Source organism: Triticum urartu, chromosome 2 (genome assembly GCF_003073215.2).
Source record: "Triticum urartu cultivar G1812 chromosome 2, Tu2.1, whole genome shotgun sequence".
Classification (NCBI taxonomy): domain Eukaryota; kingdom Viridiplantae; phylum Streptophyta; class Magnoliopsida; order Poales; family Poaceae; genus Triticum; species Triticum urartu.
The window spans coordinates 545,285,683-545,307,046 of record NC_053023.1 but is presented as its reverse complement, the minus strand read 5'-3'; positions in this window follow the sequence as shown (position 1 = coordinate 545,307,046).

The following is a 21,364-nucleotide window of genomic DNA, read 5'->3' as shown; positions in this document are numbered from 1 at the left end:
ATTACTTCCTATTAATTGCAACGATGACCAAAACTATGTTTGTCAACCCTCAACAACTTTTATTCATCATACTTTTTCTATGTGAGCTCATTACTCTCCATAAGACTCACATGATCTCTTTGTTTCTTTTTATTTCTTTCTCTTTTCTTTTATTCACTTAGGATCATGGCAAAATAATCAAGCCCTTGACTCAAAACTAATCTTTATTATATATAGCTCACGGACTCGATTACATATAAGGACTATAAAGCAAAACTCACAACTAGATCATACTAAAAGCTTTTATTCTACTAGATCAAGATATTATCAAAAGGATCGAACAAAGAAAAAATGGTAAAGATAAAAGTGATGGTGATACGATACCGGGGCACTCCCCCAAGCTTGGCAGTTGCCAAGGGGAGTGCCCATACCAGATAATCAATTCTTCTTTGTTGGTGGAGACGGTGGTGATTTTTTTGATGGCATAGGCTTCCTCCTTAATTTGCGTTTGAGGACAGAATTTTGGTCCCTTAGGTCCTCGATCTCCTGTTCCAGGCTCAGTATCTTTTTGCATAGTTCCTGCTTGTTTTCCTGCAAAAGGCGAAAAGGGATAAACTCGATCTTAGGTTTCTTTACTCTATCCGGGAGGCTTGACTTTTTGAACTCCACATGCACGTCCCCAGGTTGAGGTAGTGGGACTTCATCTTCATCTGAGCTCGTCTCCTCCTTTCCCTTGGGTTCATAGTCTTCTTCTTACGTAGTCCAACCACAATGCTACACATCCCCATAGACCTTAGGATCTGCAAGGTAATCAACCACATAGCTTTCTCCTTTCGAATCCTGGGACGACATGTTGCTCTGTCTGCAGCAGGACAGCTCAAAACAAAGACAAGAGATTTTTGCGTGATATGGGAGTCAAAACCTCCGGGAGATTATATAATTAATTTTTTCCGACCAAAATACGTGTCATGTAAGAAAATGGAGTCCAGAGTGCACACGAGGTGCACACGAGGTAAGGGCGCGCCCAGTAGGGTAGGGCGCGCCCTCCACCCTCATGGAGGCCTCGTGTCCTTCCCGGAGTGCTTCTTATTTTTCTAAATATTCCAAAACAGAGAAATATTGCCGTAAAACTGTTTTGGAGTCGGTTTACTTACCGTACCACATACCTATTCCTTTTCGGAGTCTGAAACATTCCGGAAAGTGTCCCTTATGTATTCCTTCGGGGTTACGGTTTCAATAATATTGGTTTCAACATTTATGGGATTACCAGAGAAATAATGTTTGATTCCTTGACCGTTTACCACCTTCGGATTTGTGCCTTCGAAGTTGTTGATCTTTATGGCACCGGAACGATAGACCTCTTCGATAACATAGGGGCCTTCCCATTTAGAGAGAAGTTTGCCTGCAAAAGATCTTAAACAAGAGTTGTATAGAAATACATAATCACCTACATTAAACTCACGCTTTTGTATCCTTTTGTCATGCCATCTTTTAACTTTTTCTTTAAACAAGTTGGCATTTTCATAAGCTTGGGTTCTCCATTCATCAAGTGAGCTAATATCAAATAACCTCTTCTCACCGGCAAGTTTAAAATCATAGTTGAGCTCTTTAATAGCCCAATATGCCTTATGTTCTAGTTCGAGAGGTAAGTGACATGCTTTTCCATAAACCATTTTATACGGAGACATACCCATAGGATTTTTGTATGCAGTTCTATAAGCCCATAATGCATCATCAAGTTTCTTGGACCAATTCTTTCTAGACCTATTAACAGTCTTTTGCAAAATTAATTTGAGCTCTCTATTGCTCAAATCTACTTGACCACTAGACTGAGGGTGATAAGGAGATTCTATGATTAACATCATACTTAGCAAGCATTTTACGGAAAGCACCATGAATAAAGTGTGAACCACCATCAGTCATTAAATATCGAGGGACTCCAAACCTCGGAAAAATAACTTCTTTAAGCATTTTAATAGAAGTGTTATGATCACCACTACTAGTTGTAATAGCTTCTACCCACTTAGTAACGTAATCAAAAGCCACTTAAATATGTGTGTATCCATTAGAGGCAGGAAAAGGTCTCATATAATCAAAGCCCCAAACATCAAACGGTTCAATAACAAGAGAATAATTCATAGGCATTTCTTGACGTCTACTAATATTACCAATTCTTTGACATTCATCACAAGATAAGACAAACTTATAGGCATCCTTGAAGAGAGTAGGCCAATAAAAACCAGATTGCAATATCTTATGTGCAGTTCTATCTCCAGCATGGTGTCCTCCATAAGCTTCGGAGTGACACTTGCGTAGGATCTATTCCTGTTCATGCTCAGGTACACAACGTCTAATAACACCATCTACTCCTTCTTAATAAAGATGTGAGTCATCCCAAAAGTAATGCCTCAAATCATAGAAGAACTTTTTCTTTTGCTGGTATGTGAAACTAGGTGGTATAAACTTAGCAACAATATAATTAGCATAATCAGCATACCATGGAGCAGTATGAGAAGCATTTATAACATTTAATTGCTCATCAGGAAAGCTATCATCAATAGGTAGTGGGTCATCAAGCACATTTTCTAACCTAGACAAGTTGTCTGCAACGCGGTTCTCAGCTCCCTTTCTATCAACAATATGTAAGTCAAATTCTTGTAGCAAGAGAACCCATCTAATAAGTCTAGGTCTAGCATCTTTCTTTTCCATAAGATATTTAATAGCAGCATGATCAGTGTGAATAGTTACTTTAGAATCAACAATATAAGGTCTGAACTTATCACAAGCAAATACAACCGCCAAGAATTCCTTTTTAGTAGTAGCATAATTTCTTTGAGCATTGTCTAGGATTTTACTAGCATATTGAATAACATTTAATTTCTTATCAACTCTTTGTCCTAGAACAGCACCTATAGCATAGTCACTAGCATCACACATAATTTCAAAGGGTAAATTCCAATCAGGTGGCTGGACAATGGGTGCAGAGATCAATGCTTTCTTAAGTATTTCAAATGCTTCTACACAATCGTCACAAAAACAAATGGTATATCTTTTTGTAATAAATTAGTCAGAGGCCTAGAAAATTTTGAGAAGTCCTTAATGAACCTCCTATAAAATCCGGCATGACCAAGGAAACTTCTTATACCTTTGATGTCCTTGGTACATGGCATCTTTTCAATAGCATCAACCTTGGCTTTATCAACTTCAATACCTCTTTCAGAAACTTTATGCCCCAAGACAATACCTTCATTAACCATAAAGTGGCACTTTTCCCTATTCAAGACAAGATTAGTTTCTTCACATCTCTGCAAAACTCGATCAAGGTTGCTCAAGCAATCATCAAAAGAAGATCCGTAGACGAAAAAGTCGTCCATGAAAACCTCACAAATCTTTTCACAAAAGTCAAAGAATATAGCCATCATGCATCTTTGAAAGGTAGCAGGTGCATTACATAAACCAAAAGGCATACGTCCATAAGCAAAAGTACCAAAAGGGCATGTAAAAGTAGTCTTTGATTGATCTTTAGCTGACACGGGTATTTGTGAGAAACCAGAATAACCATCTAGAAAGCAAAAAATGTGTATTTTGGATAATCTTTCTAGCATTTGATCGATAAAAGGTAAGGGGTAATGATCCTTTTTAGTAGCCTTATTTAATTTGTGGAAATGAATTACCATCCTATAACCTGTAATAATTCTTTGTGGAATCAATTCATCTTTATCATTAGGAACAACAGTAATACCTCCCTTCTTAGGGACACAATGGACAGGACTTACCCACTGACTATCAGCAACGGGATAAATTATACCTGCCTCGAGAAGCTTGAGTATTTATTTTCTTACCACTTCTTTCATTTTAGGATTCAGACATCGTTGAGGATCACGAACTGGTTTAGCATCTGCTTCCAAATTAATTTTATGTTGACATAGAGTGGGACTAATGCCCTTAAGATCATCAAGAGTATATCCAATAGCAGCACGGTGCTTCTTCAGAGTTTTCAATAATCTCTCTTCTTCATGCTCTGAAAGGTTAGCACTAATAATAACATGATATATCTTTTTCTCATCAAGATAAGCATATTTAAGAGTATCAGGTAATGGTTTAAGCTCAAACACGGGATCACCCTTGGGTGGAGGAGGATCCCCTAGGATTTCAACAGGTAAATTGTTTTTCAGAATAGGTTCCTGTTTAAAGAATACTTCATCTAATTCCCTTCTTTCATTCATAAACATGTCATTTTCATGGTCTAGCAAATATTGTTCTAAAGGATCACTAGGAGGTACGGCAATAGAAGCAAGACCAATAATTTCATCCTTACTAGGTAATTCTTCTTCACGGTGTTGTCTACTAAATTTAGAGAAATTAAATTCATGAGTCATATCATCTAAACTGATAGTAACAACATCCTTTTCAAATCTATCCTAGCATTAACAGTATTTAAGAAGGGTCTACCAAAAATAATGGGACAAAAGCTATCTTGTGGGGAACCAAGAACAAGAAAATCAGCAGGGTATTTAGTTTTCCCACACAAGACTTAAACATCTCTAACAATTCCAATTGGTGAAATAGTATCTCTATTGGCAAGTTTAATTGTGACATCAATACCTTCTAACTCAACAGGTGCAATATCATGCATAATTTCTCTATAAAGTATAGGTATAACACTAGCACTCGCACCCATATCACATAAGCCATGATAACAATGATCTCCTATTTTAACAGAAATAACAGGCATGCCTACCATAGGTCTATGTTTATCTTTAGCACAAGGTTTAGCAATTCTAGCAGTTTCACCTTCGAACTGAATAACATGCCCATCAATATTATCAGACAAGAGATCTTTAACAATAGCAATATTAGGTTGTACTTTAACTTGCCCAGGAGGTGTATAAGTTCTAATATTGCTTTTACGAACAACAGTTGAAGCTTTAGCATGATCCTTTATTCTAACAGGGAAAGGTGGTTTCTCAACATAAGAAGTAGGAACAATAGGATCATTATAAGTGACAATCTTTTCTTCAACTTTAATAGGTGCAGCTACTTTTACTTCTATGGTAGGATGATATTTAAACCACTTCTCCTTGGGGATATCAACATAAGTAGCAAAGGATTCACAGAAAGAAGCTACTATCTCAGAGTCAAGTCCACATTTAGTGCTGAATTTACGAAAAACATCGGTATCCATAAAAGATTTAACACAATCAAAACTAGGTGTCATACCTGACTCCTTACCTTTGTCGAGGTCCCAATCATCAGAGTTGCGTTTAATTCTTTCCAATAAATCCCATTTGAATTCAATAGTCTTCATCATAAAAGAGCCAGCACAAGAAGTATCCAGCATGGTGCGATTGTTATCAGAAAGTTGAGCATAAAATTTTTAAATAATCATTTCTCTTGAGAGCTCATGATTGGGGCATGAATATAACATTTATTTGAGCCTCCCCCAAGCTTGAGCGATGCTTTCTCCTTTGCGAGGCCAGAAATTATATATGTAATTGCGATCATGATGAACAAGATGCATAGGATAAAACTTCTGATGAAATTCCAATTTCAATTGTTTGTAATTCCAAGACCCCATATCATCACATAGCCTATACCATGTCGATGCATCTCCCTTCAAAGATAAAGGGAAGACCTTCTTCTTAACAACATCTCCGGGTACACCTGCAAGCTTAAATAATCCACAAACTTCATCCACATATATTAGATGCTCATCAGGATGTTTTGTTCCATCTCCTAAAAAAGGATTAGATAGCAGTTTTTCTATCATACCCGAAGGAATTTCAAAGCAGGCATTTTCATTTTCATTTTTAGTAGGTTCAGTAGGTTCAGGAGCAACTCTTTGCTCTACTGGTCGGGGTGAAGATACCCCAAACAAGCCCCTCGGAGGATTACTTTCCATAGTAACAAGTGACAGTAAATTTCAGCACACTATATAAATTTTTCCTTACCAAAGGCGCTTCACTCCCCGGCAACGGCGCCAGAAAAGAGTCTTGATGACCCACAAGTATAAGGGATCTATCGTAGTCCTTTCGATAAGTAAGAGTGTCGAACCCAACGAGGAACAGAAGGAAATGATAAGCGGTTTCCAGCAAGGTATTCTCTGCAAGTACTGAAATAAGTGGTAACAGATAGTTTTGTGATAGGATAATTTGTAACGAGCAACAAGTAACAAAAGTAAATAAAGTGCAGCAAGGTGGCCCAAACCTTTTTGTAGCAAAGGACAAGCCTGAACAAACTCTTATATGATGTAAAGCGCTCCTGAGGACACATGGGAATATTGTTGATGACCCACAAGTATAGGGGATCTATCGTAGTCCTTTCGATAAGTAAGAGTGTCGAACCCAACGAGGAGCAGAAGGAAATGATAAGCGGTTTTCAGCAAGGTATTCTCTGCAAGTACTAAAATAAGTGGTAATAGATAGTTTTGTGACAAGATAAATTGTAACGAGCAACAAGTAACAAAAGTAAATAAAGTGCAGCAAGGTGGCCCAATCCTTTTGTAGCAAAGGACAAGCCAGGACAAACTCTTATATAGGAAAGCGCTCCCGAGGACACATGGGAATATCGTCAAGCTAGTTTTCATCATGTTCATATGATTCGCGCTCGATACTTTGATAATTTGATATGTGGGTGGACCGGTTCTTGGGTGCCGTTCTTACTTGAACAAGCATCCCACTTATGATTAACCTCTATTGCAAGCATCCGCAACTACAACAAAAGTATTAAGGTAAACCTAACCATAGCATGAAACATGTGGATCCAAATCAGCCCCTTACGAAGCAACGCATAAACTAGGGTTTAAGCTTCTTTCACTCTAGCAACCCATCATCTACTTATTACTTCCAAATGCCTTCCTCTATGCCCAAATAATGGTGAAGTGTTATGTAGTCAACATTCACATAACACCACTAGAGGCTAGACAACATACATCTTATCAAAATATCAAACGAATACCAAATTCACATGACTACTAATAGCAAGACTTCTCCCTTGTCCTCGGGAACAAACGTAATTACTCACAAAGCACATTCATGTTCATAATCAGAGGGGTAATAATATGCATATAGGATCTGAACATATGATCTTCCACCAAATAAACCAACTAGCATCAACTACAAGGATTAATCAACACTACTAGCAACCTACTAGCACCAATACCGGACTTTGAGACAAGAATTGGATACAAGAGATGAACTAGGGTTTGGAGATGAGATGGTGCTGGTGAAGATGTTGATGGAGATTGCCCTCTCCCGATGAGAGGAGAGTTGGTGATGACGATGGTGATGATTTCCCCCTCCCGGAGGGAAGTATCCCCGACAGAACAGCTCTGCCGGAGCTCTAGATTGGTTCCGCCAAGGATCCGCCTCGTGGCGGCGGAGTCTCGTCCCGAAAGGTTCCCCCTTATTTTTTTCTCATCGAAAGACTTCATATAGGAGAAGATGGACGTCGGAGACCCACTAGGGGGCTCACGAGGTAGGGGGCGCGCCCTAGGAGGGGGGGCACCCCCCACCCTCGTGAGCAGGGTGTGGGTCCCCTGGCCTTCATCTTTGGCGAGGATTTTTCTTTATTTATTTTAAGATGTTCCGTGGAGTTTCAGGACTTTTGGAGTTGCGCAGAATAGGTCTCTAATATTTGCTCCTTTTCCAGCCCAGAATTCCAGCTGTCGGCATTCTCCCTCTTCATGTAAACCTTGTAAAATAAAAGAGAATAGCCATAAGTATTGTGACATAAAGTGAAATAACAGCCCATAATGCAATAAATATCGATATAAAAGCATGATGCAAAATGGACGTATCAACTCCCCCAAGCTTAGACCTCGCTTGTCCTCAAGCGAAAAGCCGATAACAATAAATATGTCCTCATGTTTATAGGTAGAGGCATCGATAAAAATAAAATACGGACATGAAGGCATCATGATTGTTCTCATAACAGCAGCATATATAGATTTTGTCATATGATTACTTATGTTCAAGTGATGATCTATTCACAATGCAAGAGTATAAATCATAAACCTTATTGGGCTCCAACAAACTATAATCTCAGTCATTGAAGCAATTGCAATTTATCATAACATCGGAAAGAGTCTATGTCAGAGCTTAAAAGCAAGTCCACATACTCAACTATCATTTAGTCCTTCATAATTGCTAACACTCACGCAATACTTGTGGTTACGAAGTTTTAATCGGGCACAGAGAAAGATAGGGTCTTATAGTTTTGCCCCACAACCTTTTACCTCAAGGGTAATGTCAACAATAATGGTTCATGCTCCCCTACATCCAATTAGATATATATATATATATATATATATATATCATGTTCTTTCCAACATGCTGAGCTTGCCAAAGGATAAAATGAAAAAGAAAAGGTGAAGATCACCATGACTCTTGCATAAGGTAGAAGATAATAATAAAAGATAGGCCCTTCGCAGAGGAAAGCATAGGTTGCCATGCGCTTTTATGGTTGGATGCACAAAATCTCAATGCGAAAGAATGTCACTTTATATTGCCCCTTGTGATATGAACCTTTATTATGCAGTCCGTCGCTTTTATTACTTCCACATCACAAGATCGTATAAAGCTTATTTCTCCCACACCAATCAATCATACATATTTAGAGCAATTTTTATTGCTTTGCACCGATGACAACTTACTTGAAGGATCTTACTCAATCCATAGGTAGATATGGTGGACTCTCATGGCAAAACTGGTTTAAGGGTATTTGGAAGCACAAGTAGTATTTCTACTTGGTGCTGAGAATTTGGCTAGCATGAGGGGGAAAGGCAAGCTCAACAAGTTAGAGGATCCATGACAACATACTTTATCTCAGATATAAGAAAGACATAACTCATTACATTGTCTTCCTTGTCCAACATCAACTCTTTAGCATGTCATATTTTAATGAGTGCTCCCAATCATAAAAGATGTCAATGATAATATATCTATATGTGAAACCTCTCTTTCCTTATTACTTCCTATTAATTGCAACAATGACCAAAGCTATGTCTGCCAACTCCCAACAACTTTTAATCATCATACTCTTTCTATGTGAAGTCATTACTCTCAATAAGGTCAATATGAACTCTTTGTTTCTTTTTATTCTTTTTCTCTTTTCTTTTATTCACCCAAGATCATGGCAAAATAATCAAGCCCTTGACTCAACACTAATCTTTATTATATATAACTCACAGACTCGATTACATAGAGAGATCAAAAAGCAAAACTCAAAACTAGATCATGCCATAAACTTTATTCTACTAGATCAAGATACTACTAATAGGATCGAACTAAGAAAAATGATAAAGATAGGAGATGTGATTGTGATATGATACCGGGGCACCTCCCCCAAGCTTGGCAGTTGCCAAGGGGAGTGCCCATACCCATGTGATTATATCTCCTTTGTCGATGAAGAAGGTGGAGGTGTTGGATAGTCGCACATCGAGAGTAAGAGGTCCTCCAGCTTGTGAATAATGCCCTTGAGTGCGACAATATGCTCCTTCAACAAAATATTTTCTTGTGTGAGATACTTGTTTTGTATACGAGCTAACTCAATCATCTTGAAAGCTTCGATCTCAGCTGGGGTAAGAAGGTTATGATCAAGTTGAAGCATGTCTTTTGCTGTCGGAGCTTGATCCTCCGTGGCCTTCTTGATCCTTTCATCCTTGTTGACCCTCGTGGGTTCTTCCCTCTTTAGATCTATCTTCATTAGCCAAGCATCGTTGTCACCATTGTTGGAGGAGGGAGACGACATGATGCCTAGCCTGGAAAACCCTGACAGAAAACAGCTCGAAACAAGAACAGAGGAGGTTTGCGTGATACGGGAGTCAAAACCTTCGGGAGGTTATATAATGAATTTTTACCGACCAAAATACGTAACGTGCAAGAAAACGGAGTCCGGAAGGCACACGAGGTGCTCACGAGGTAGGGGGGCGCGCCCACCACCCTCGTGGGGCCCTCGTGTCCTTCCCGGACTGCTACTTATTTTTCTATTTTTTAAATATTCCAAAACAAAGAAATATTGCCTTAAAAATTGTTTTGGAGTCTGTTTACTTACCGTACCACATACCTATTCCTTTTCGGAGTCTGAAACGTTCCGGAAAGTGTCCCTTATGTATTCCTCCACGGTTATGGTTCCAATAATATTGGTTTCAACATTTATCGGATTACCTGAGAAATAATGTTTGATTCTTTGACCGTTTACCACCTTCGGATTTGTGCCTTCGAAGTTGTTGATCTTTATGGCACCGGAACGATAGACCTCTTCGATAACATAGGGGCCTTCCCATTTAGAGAGAAGTTTGCCTGCAAAAAAACTTAAACGATAGTTGTATAGCAATACATAATCACCTACATTAAGCTCACACTTTTGTATCCTTTTGTCATGCCATCTTTTAACTTTTTGTTTAAACAAGTTGGCATTTTCATAAGCTTGGGTTCTCCATTCATCAAGTGAGCTAATATCAAATAACCTCCTCTCACCGGCAAGTTTAAAATCATAGTTGAGCTCTTTAATAGGATATGCCTTATGTTCTAGTTCGAGAGGTAAGTGACATGCTTTTCCATAAACCATTTTATACGGAGACATACCAATAGGATTTTTGTATGCAGTTCTATAAGCCCATAATGCATCATCAAGTTTCTTGGACCAATTCTTTCTAGACCTATTAACAGTCTTTTGCAAAATTAATTTGAGCTCTCTATTGCTCAACTCTACTTGACCACTAGACTGAGGGTGATAAGGAGATGCAATTCTATGATTAACATCATACTTAGCAAGCATTTTACGGAAAGCACCATGAATAAAGTGTGAACCACCATCAGTCATTAAATATGTAGGGACTCCAAACCTCATAAAAATAACTTCTTTAAGCAGTTTAATAGAAGTGTTATGATCAGCACTACTAGTTGGAATAGCTTCTACCCACTTAGTAACGTAATCAAAAGCCACTTAAATATGTGTGTATCCATTAGAGGCAGGAAAAGGTCTCATATAATCAAAGCCCCAAACATCAAACGGTTCAATAACAAGAGAATAATTCATAGGCATTTCTTGACGTCTACTAATATTACCAATTCTTTGACATTCATCACAAGATAAGACAAACTTATAGGCATCCTTGAAGAGAGTAGGCCAATAAAAACCAGATTGCAATATCTTATGTGCAGTTCTATCTCCAGCATGGTGTCCTCCATAAGCTTCGGAGTGACACTTGCGTAGGATCTGTTCCTATTCATGCTCAGGTACACAACGTCTAATAACACCATCTACTCCTTCTTTATAAAGATGTGGGTCATCCCAAAAGTAGTGTCTCAAGTCATAGAAGAACTTTTTCTTTTGCTGGTATGTGAAGCTAGGTGGTATAAACTTAGCAACAATATAATTAGCATAATCAGCATACCATGGAGCAGTATGAGAAGCATTTATAACATTTAATTGCTCATCAGGAAAGCTATCATCAATAGGTAGTGGGTCATCAAGCACATTTTCTAACCTAGACAAGTTGTCTGCAACGGGGTTCTCAGCTCCCTTTCTATCAACAATATGTAAGTCAAATTCTTGTAGCAAGAGAACCCATCTAATAAGTCTAGGTTTAGCATCTTTCTTTTCCATAAGGTATTTAATAGCAGCATGATCAGTGTGAATAGTTACTTTAGAATCAACAATATAAGGTCTGAACTTATCACAAGCAAATACAACTGCTAAGAGTTCTTTTTTAGTAGTAGCATAATTTCTTTGAGCATTGTCTAGGGTTTTACTAGCATATTGAATAACATTTAATTTCTTATCAACTCTTTGTCCTAGAACAGCACCTATAGCATAGTCACTAGCATCACACATAATTTCAAAGGGTAAATTCCAATCAGGTGGCTGAACAACAGGTGCAGAGACTAATGCTTTCTTAAGTACTTCAAATGCTTCTACACAATCATCATCAAAGACAAATGGTATATCTTTTTGTAATAAATTAGTCAGAGGCCTAGAAATTTTTGAGAAGTCCTTAATGAGCTTCCTGTAAAATCTGGCATGGCCAAGGAAACTTCTTATACCTTTGATGTCCTTGGTACATGGCATCTTTTCAATAGCATCGACCTTGGCTTTATCAACTTCAATACCTCTTTCAGAAACTTTATGCCCCAAGACAATACCTTCATTAACCATAAAGTGGCACTTTTCCCAATTCAAGACAAGATTAGTTTCTTCACATCTCTGCAAAACTCGATCAAGATTGCTCAAGCAATCATCAAAAGAGGAACCATAGACGGAAAAGTCGTCCATGAAAACCTCACAAATCTTTTCACAAAAGTCAGAGAATATAGCCATCATGCATCTTTGAGAGGTAGCAGGTGCATTACATAAACCAAAAGGCATACGTCTATAAGCAAAAGTACCAAAAGGGCATGTAAAAGTAGTCTTTAATTGATCTCTAGCCGACACAGGTATTTGAGAGAAACCAGAATAACCATCTAGAAAGCAATAGTGTGTATGTTTGCATAATCTTTCTAGCATTTGATCAATAAAAGGTAAGGGGTAATGATATTTCTTAGTAGCTTTATTTAATTTGCAGAAATCAATTACCATCCTATAACCTGTAATAATTCTTTGTGGAATCAATTCATCTTTATCATTAGGAACAACAGTAATACCTCCCTTCTTAGGGACACAATGGACAGGACTTACCCACTGACTATCAGCAACGGGATAAATTATACCTGCCTCGAGAAGCTTGAGTATTTATTTTCTTACCACTTCTTTCATTTTAGGATTCAGACATCGTTGAGGATCACGAACTGGTTTGGCATCTGCTTCCATATTTATTTTATGTTGACATGGAGTGAGACTAATGCCCTTAAGATCATCAAGAGTATATCCAATAGAAGCACGATGCTTCTTTAGAGTTTTCAATAATCTTTCTTCTTCATTCTCTGAAAGGTTAGCACTAATAATAACAGGATATATCTTCTTTTCATCAAGATAAGCATATTTAAGATTATCATGCAAAGGTTTAAGCTCAAACACGGGATCACCCTTGGGTGGAGGAGGATCCCCTAAAATTTCAACAGGCAAATTGTGTTGCAGAATAGGTTCTTGTTTAAAGAATACTTCATCTATTTCCCTTCTTTCATTCATGAACATGTCATTTTCATGGTCTAGCAAATAGTGTTCTAAAGGATCACTAGGAGATACGGCAATAGAAGCAAGACCAATAATTTCATCCTTACTATGTAATTCTTCCTCACGATGTTGTTTACTAAATTTAGAGAAATTAAACTCATGAACCATATCATCCAAGCCAATAGTAACAACATTCTTTTCAGAATCTATCCTAGCATTAACAGTGTTCAAGAAGGGTCTACCAAATATAATGGGACAAAAGCTACCTTGCGGAGAAGTAAGAACAAGAAAATCAGCAGGATATTTAGTTTTCCCACACAAGACTTAAACATCTCTAACAATTCCAATTGGTGAAATAGTATCTCTATTGGCAAGTTTAATTGTGACATCAATACCTTCTAACTCAGCAGGTGCAATTTCATTCTTAATTTCTTCGTATGAAGTATGCGGTATAACACTAGCACTCGCACCCATATCACATAAGCCATGATAACAATGATCTCCTATCTTAACAGAAATAACAGGCATGCCTACCATAGGTCTATGTTTATCTTTAGCACAAGGTTTAGCAATTCTAGCAGTTTCACCTTCGAACTGAATAACATGCCCATCAATATTATCAGACAAGAGATCTTTAACAATAGCAATATTAGGTTGTACTTTAACTTGCCCAGGAGGTGTATAAGTTCTAATATTGCTTTTACGAACAACAGTTGAAGCTTTAGCATGATCCTTTATTCTAACAGGGAAAGGTGGTTTCTCAACATAAGAAGTAGGAACAATAGGATCATTATAAGTGACAGTCTTTTCTTCAACTTTAATAGGTGCAGCTACTTTTACTTCTATGGGAGGATGATATTTAAACCACTTCTCCTTAGGGAGATCAACATAAGTAGCAAAAGATTCACAGAAAGAAGCTACTATCTCAGAGTCAAGTCCATATTTAGTGCTAAACTTACGGAAAATATCGGTATCCATAAAAGATTTAACACAATCAAACTTAGGTGTCATACCTGACTCCTTACCTTCGTCGAGGTCCCAATTTTCAGAGTTGCGTTTAATTCTATCCAATAAATTCCATCTGAATTCAATAGTATTCATCATAAAAGAGCCAGCACAAGAAGTATCGAGCATGGTTTGATTATTATCAGAAAGCCGAGCATAAAATCTTTGCATAATTATTTCTCTCGAGAGCTCATGATTGGGGCATGAATATAACATTGATTTAAGCCTCCCCCAAGCTTGAGCGATGCTTTCTCCTTCGCGAGGCCAGAAATTATATATATAATTGCGATCATGATGAACAAGAAGCATAGGGTAATACTTTTGATGAAATTCCAATTTCAATCTTTTATAGTTCCATGATCTCATATCATCACATAGTCTATACCATATCAATGCGCCTCCCTTCAAAGATAAAGGGAAGACCTTCTTCTTAGCAACATCATCGGGTATACCTGCAAGCTTAAATAATCCACAAAGTTCATCCACATATATTAAGTGCTCATCAGGATGCTTTGTTCCATCTCCTGTAAAAGGGTTAGCTAGTAGTTTTTCCATCATACCCGAAGGGAATTCAAAAGGAGTTTCATTTTAAATAGGTTCAGTAGGTTGAGGAGCAACTCTTTGCTCTACTGGACGGGGTGAAGATAACCCGAACAAGCCCCTCAGAGAATTACTTTCCATAGTAGCAAGTGACAGTAAATTTCAGCACACTATATAAATTTTTCCTTACCAAATTCCACCTACCAAAGGCGCTACACTCCCCGGCAACGGTGCCAGAAAAGAGTCTTGATGACCCACAAGTATAGGGGATCTATCGTAGTCCTTTCGATAAGTAAGAGTGTCGAACCCAACGAGGAGCAGAAGGAAATGATAAGCGGTTTTCAGCAAGGTATTCTCTGCAAGTACTGAAATAAGTGGTAACAGATAGTTTTGTGACAAGATAAATTGTAACGAGCAACAAGTAACAAAAGTAAATAAAGTGCAGCAAGGTGGCCCAATCCTTTTGTAGCAAAGGACAAGCCGGGACAAACTCTTATAATAGGAAAAGCGCTCCCGAGGACACATGGGAATATCTTCAAGCTAGTTTTCATCACGTTCATATGATTCGCGTTCGATACTTTAATAATTTGATATGTGGGTGGACCGGTGCTTGGGTGCTATTCTTACTTGAACAAGCATCCCACTTATGATTAACCTCTATTGCAAGCATCCGCAACTACAACAAAAGTATTAAGGTAAACCTAACCATAGCATGAAACATGTCGATCCAAATCAGCCCCTTACGAAGCAACGCATAAACTAGGGTTTAAGCTTCTGTCACTCTAGCAACCCATCATCTACTTATTACTTCCCAATGCCTTCCTCTAGGCCCAAATAATGGTGAAGTGTTATGTAGTCGACGTTCACATAACACCACTAGAGGCTAGACAACATACATCTTATCAAAATATCAAACGAATACCAAATTCACATGACTACTAATAGCAAGACTTCTCCCTTATCCTTAGGAACAAATGTAATTACTCGCAAAGCATATTCATGTTCATAATCAGAGGGGTAATAATATGCATATAGGATCTGAACATATGATCTTCCACCAAATAAACCAACTAGCATCAACTACAAGGAGTAATCAACACTACTAGCAACCTACTAGCACCAATCCCGGACTTGAGACAAGAATTGGATACAAGAGATGAACTAGGGTTTGGAGATGAGATGGTGCTGGTGAAGATGTTGATGGAGATTGCCCTCTCCCAATGAGAGGAGTGTTGGTGATGACGATGGTGATGATTTCCCCCTCCCGGAGGGAAGTATCCCCGGCAGAACAGCTCTGCCGGAGCTCTAGATTGGTTCCGCCAAGGTTCCGCCTCGTGGCCGCGGAGTCTCGTCCTGAAAGGTTCCCCCTTATTTTTTTCTCATTGAAAGACTTCATATAGGAGAAGATGGACGTCGGAGACCCACCAGGGGGCCCACGAGGTAGGGGGGCGCGCCCTAGGAGGGGGGGCGCCCCCCCCCCACCCTCGTGAGCAGGGTGTGGGTCCCCTGGCCTTCATCTTTGGCGAGGATTTTTCTTTATTTATTTTAAGATGTTCCGTGGAGTTTCAGGACTTTTGGAGTTGCGCAGAATAGGTCTCTAATATTTTCTCCTTTTCCAGCCCAGAATCCCAGCTGCCGGCATTCTCCCTCTTCATGTAAACCTTGTAAAATAAAAGAGAATAGCCATAAGTATTGTGACATAAAGTGAAATAACAGCCCATAATGCAATAAATATCGATATAAAAGCATGATGCAAAATGGACGTATCAATCATCAAGCTAGGTTTCATCACGCTCATATGATTCGCGCTCGGTACTTTCATAATTTGGTATGTGGGTGGACCGGTGCTTGGGTGCTGCCCTTACTTGGACAAGCATCCCACTTATGATTAACCTCTATTGCAAGCATCCGCAAATACAATAAAAGTATTAAGGTAAACCTAACCATAGCATGAAACATATGGATCCAAATCAGCCCCTTAGGAAGCAACGCATAAACTAGGGTTTAAGCTTCTGTCACTCTAGCAACCCATCATCTACTTATTACTTCCCAATGCCTTCCTCTAGGACCAAATAATGGTGAAGTGTCATGTAGTCGACGTTCACATAACACCACTAGAGGAGAGACAACATACATCTCCTCAAAATATCAAACGAATACCAAATTCACATGACTACTAATAGCAAGACTTCTCCCATGTCCTCAGGAACAAAAGTAACTACTCACAAAGCATAAACATGTTCATAATCAGAGGGGTATTGATATGCATATAGGATCTGAACATATGATCTTCCACCAATTAAACCAACTAGCATCAACTACAAGGAGTAATTAACACTACTAGTAACCTACTAGCACCAATCCTGGACTTGGAGACAAGAATTGGATACAAGAGATGAACTAGGGTTTTGAGAGGAGATGGTGCTGATGAAGATGTTGATGGAGATTTCCCTCTCCCGATGAGAGGAGCGTTGGTGATGACGATGGCGATGATTTCCCCCTCCGGGAGGGAAGTTTCCCCGACAGAACAGCTCCGGCAGAGCCCTAGATTGGTTCCGCCAAGGTTCCGCCTCATGGCGGCGGAGTTTCGTCCGAGAAGATGGCTTATGATTTTTTTCCCATCAAAAGACTCCATATAGCAGAACATGGCCACCGGAGGGCCACCAGGGGGCCCACGAGGTAGGGGGCGCGCCCAGGGGGGTAGGGCGCGCCCCCCACCCTCGTGGGCAGGGTGTGGCCCCCCTGGTGAAGTTCTTGCTCTCAGTATTTTTTATATATTTGAAAAATGTCTTCCGTGAAGTTTTAGGACTTTTGGAGCTGTGCAGAATAGGTCTCTAATATTTTCTCCTTTTCCAGCCCAGAATCCCAGCTGTCGGCATTCTCCCTCTTTATGTAAACCTTGTAAAATAATAGAGAATTGGCATATGTATTGTGACATAATGTGTAATAACAGTCCATAATGCAATAAATATTGATATAAAAGCATGATGCAAAATGGACGTATCAGGCTGGTGTGTTCCCCTCTACTTGGCCCACTAAGGCCCAATACTCTCCCGGTGCCTCCGAAACCCCTTCCGATATTCCGACAACTTTTCGGTGCATTCCGAAACAATTTCGGAGACCAAATAGAATCGTCCTATATATCGATCTTTACCTCTGGACCATTCCGGAGCTCCTCGTCATGTCCGTGATCACATCCGGGACTCCGAACAACATTCGGTCACCAAAACACATAACTCATATAATACCAAATCGACATCGAACATTAAGCGTGCAGACCCTATGGGTTCGAGAACTATGTAGACATGACCGAGACACCTCTCCAGTCAATAACCAATAGCGGAACCTGGATGCCCATATTGGCTCCTACATATTCTACGAAGATCTTTATCGGTCGAACCGTAATGACAACATACGTAATTCCCTTTGTCTATCGGTATGTTACTTGCCCGAGATTCGATCGTTGGTATCTTCATACCTAGTTCAATCTTGTTACCGGCAAGTCTCTTTACTCGTTCCATAATACATCACCTCGTGACTAACTCCTTAGTCGTTTGCTTGCAAGCTTATGATGTGTATTACCGAGAGGGCCCAGAGATACCTCTGTGATACTCAGAGTGAAAAATCTCAATCTTGATCTATGCCAAATCAACAAACACCTTCGGAGATACCTGTAGAGCATCTTTATAATCACCTAGTTACATTTGGATGTTTGATAGCACACAAGGCATTCCTCCGATAACCATGAGTTGCATAATCTCATAGTCGAAGGAATATGTATTTGACATGAAGAAAGCAATAGCAATAAAACTGAACGATCATAATGCTAAGCTAACGGATGGGTCTTGTCCATCACATCATTCTCCTAATGATGTGATCCCATTATTAAATGACAACTCATGTCCATGGTTAGGAAACCTTAACCATCTTTGATCAACGATCTAGTCTAGTAGAGACTCACTAGGGAGACGGTGTTTGTTTATGTATTCACACATGTATTTCAGGTTTCCGATCAATACAATTCTAGCATGAATAATGAACCTTTATCATGAATAAGGAAATATAAAATAACAACTTTATTATTGCTTCTAGAGCATATTTCCTTCAAAAAGGATACTTGAAATAAGAATTTTTCAATGAAAGACCTTGATGAAGCTTCTTATATATTGGGCATCAAGATCTATAGGGATAGATCGAGACATTTAATAGGACTTTCACAAAGTACATACCTTGGCAAAGTTTTTGAAGAAGAGATCAGTCGAAGAAAGAGTTCTTGCCTGTGCTACAAGGTGTGAAGTTGAGTAAGACTCAAAGCCTGACCACGGCAGAAGATAGAGAGAGAATGAAAGTCATTCCCTATGCCTCAGCCATAGGTTCTATAAAGTATGACATGTTGTGTACGAGACCTATTGTGTACCTTGAAATGAGTTTGGGAGAGGGGTACAATAGTGATCCAGGCGTAGATCACTGGACAACGGTCAAAATTATCCTTAGAGAACTAAGGAAATATTTTCTAAGTTATGGATGTGATAAAGACTTACGTCGATGCAAGCCTTGAAACCGATTCGGGTGACTATGAGTATCAATCTGGATACATATTGGAAGTGGGAGCAATTAGCTAAGAGTAGCTCTATGTAGAGCATTGTAGACATAGAAATTTGAAAAGTACATATGGGTCTGAATGTGACAGACCCGTTGACTAAACTTCTCTCACAAGCAAAACATGATCACGCCTTAGTACTCTTTGGTTGTTAATCACATTGCGATGTGAACTAGATTATTGACTCTAGTAAACTCTTTGGGTGTTGGTCACATGGCGATGTGAACTATGGGTGTTAATCACATAGTGATGTGAACTAGATTATTAACTCTAGTGCAACTGGGATACTGATGGAAATATGCCCTGGAGGCAATAATAAAATTGTTATCATTATATTTCCTAAATCATGATAGAGGTTTATTATTCATGCTAGAATTGTATTGACCGGAAACTTAAATACATGTGTGGATACATAAACAAATACCATGTCCCTAGTGAGGCTCTACTAGACTAGCTCGTTGATCAAAGATGGTTAAGGTTTGCTAACCATAGACATGAGTTGTCATTTTGTAACGGGATCACATCATTAGGAGAATGATGTGATGAACAAGACCCATCCGTTAGCTTGGCATATTGATCGTTCAGTTTATTGCTATACCTTTCTTAATGTCAAATAAATATTCCTTTGACTATGAGATTATGCAACTCCTAATACCGAAGGAATACCTTGTGTGCTATCAAACGTCAGAACGTAATTGGGTGATCATAAGGATGCTCTACAGGTATCTCCGAAGGTGTTTGTTGAGTTGGCATAGATCGAGATTAGGATTTGTCACTCCGAGTATCAGAGAGGTATCTCTGGGCCCTATCGGTAATACACATCATAAGAAGCCTTGCAAGCAAAGTGACTAATGAGTTAGTTGCAAGATGATGTATTAATGAATGATTAAAGAGACTTTCCAGCAACGAGATTGAACTAGGTATGAAGATATCAACGATCGAATCTCGGGCAAGTAACATACCGATAGACAAAGGGAATTACGTATGTTGTCATAACGGTTCGACCGATAAAGATCTTCGTAGAATATGTTGGAGCCAATGTGGGCATCCAGGTTTTGCTATTGGTTATTCGCCGGAGAGGTGTATCGGTCATGTCTACATAGTTCTCGAACCCGTAGGGTCCGCATGCTTAAACGTTCATTGACGATATAGTGTTATATGAGTTATATATTTTGGTGACCGAATGCTATTCGGAGTCCCAGTTTAGATCACGTACATGACGAGGAGTCTCAAAATGGTCGAGAGGTAAAGATTGATATATAGGACGATGGTATTCGGACACCGGAATAGTTTCAGAGTGCACCGGGTACTCATCGGGTCACCAGAAGGGGTTCCGGGCACCCCCGGCAAGTGTATGGGCCTTATGGGCCAAAGGGGGGGACAGACAAGCCCACAAGGGGGCTGGTGCGCCCTTTCCCTTAGCTGGCTGGCCCTAGGGGAAGGAAAGGGGAGGGTGGCCCCTCCTTCCTTTCCCTCCTCAGGGGAGAAAGGAAAGGGGGGCGCCACCTCCTCCTTCCTTCCTCCCGCACTCCAAATAAGGAAGGGAGGGTGCCACTTTGCGGAAGACCCCAAGTAGGATTCGGCCTACTTGGGGCGCCCTCCTGGCTGCTCCCTCTCCCCCCACCTATATATAAGTGGGAGGGGGCGCCTAGCACACCAGAACATTATCTTAGCCGTGTGCGGCGCCCCCTTCACTGTTTACACCCCCGGTCATATTTTCGTAGTGCTTAGGCGAAGCTGCGGAGATAGCTTCACCATCACCGTCACCACGCCATCGTGCTGCCGGAACTCATCTACTACCTCGCCGTCTTGCTGGATCAGAAAGGCGGAGGACGTCAACGAGCTGAGCGTGTGCAGAACGCGGAGGTGTCGTACGTCCGGTACTTGATCGGTTGGAGTGCGAAGAAGTTCGACTACATCAACCGCATTGTTAAACGCTTCTGCCTACGGTCTACAAGGGTACATAGACACACTCTCCCCTCTCGTTGCTACGCATCTCCATGGATAGATCTTGCATAGAAAAAAAATTCCATGCAACATTTCTCAATAGGAAATCCTTGGCAGCAATGTCGTCATCGTCGCGTCCCTTCTTGGAGGTCATGACTGGTACTGACGCTTTGGAGTCTA